Genomic DNA, 650 nt, shown 5'->3' on the forward strand with positions numbered 1-650 from the left:
TGGTCTTTTGAACTGGTAGATCACTTTCAGGGTGGCAGTCAAAAAGAAGAGTTCCCAAGGGAAGGCCCCACTTCAGTGTATTCTGAGGTCTGAATGCTGGGTATACAATTAGCCAGCCAGTTTGCCTGGCCCTTATCTTCCAACTCTGCCAAGCTAATGGTTGGGGCCAGCCTGGGACAGAAACCTCTCTGGTAAAGTGCCTGACTTTCAAACCTAGAACTAGAAAATAAGAAATTTTGAAGAACATCTGAGAGTTACAAATAGAAGTCAAATTCCAAAGAATATGGGAGTACCAGTGGGCAAGAGGGGTGGAGAGGGAACCATACAACCAGGTGTTAGACAAGACAAGACCCCAGCTCTGAACACTGAGGTGCCACAGCAGGGTGTTGGGCATGATAATGTCTAAAAGTCTTTGGCTAGGTATATGGGAGTGGATAGGATAAGTGAAAGGTCAGATGTCGTGCTTGCTTCGGCAGCACATATACTAAAATTGGAACGATACAGAGAAGATTAGCATGGCCCCTGCACAAGGATGACACGCAAATTCGTGAAGCGTTCCATATTTTTTAGCAGCTTGACAACACACCTAAAAGATCTAGAACAAAAGGAAGCAAATTCACCCAAGAGGAGTAGACGGCAAGAAATAATCA

At 44.9% G+C, this 650-nt stretch overlaps 1 non-coding gene across 1 annotated transcript; it reads left to right on the forward strand.

Annotated features, from left to right (window-relative positions):
- Positions 1–460: 460 nt before the first annotated feature.
- On the forward strand, positions 461–567 carry LOC115030265. The gene has a single exon (XR_003835853.1). It is a non-coding gene; the product is annotated as a U6 spliceosomal RNA (small nuclear RNA).
- Positions 568–650: the final 83 nt, after the last annotated feature.

The sequence above is a fragment of the Mus caroli genome, unplaced genomic scaffold (assembly GCF_900094665.2).
Source record: "Mus caroli unplaced genomic scaffold, CAROLI_EIJ_v1.1 scaffold_21708_1, whole genome shotgun sequence".
Taxonomy (NCBI): Eukaryota; Metazoa; Chordata; class Mammalia; order Rodentia; family Muridae; genus Mus; species Mus caroli.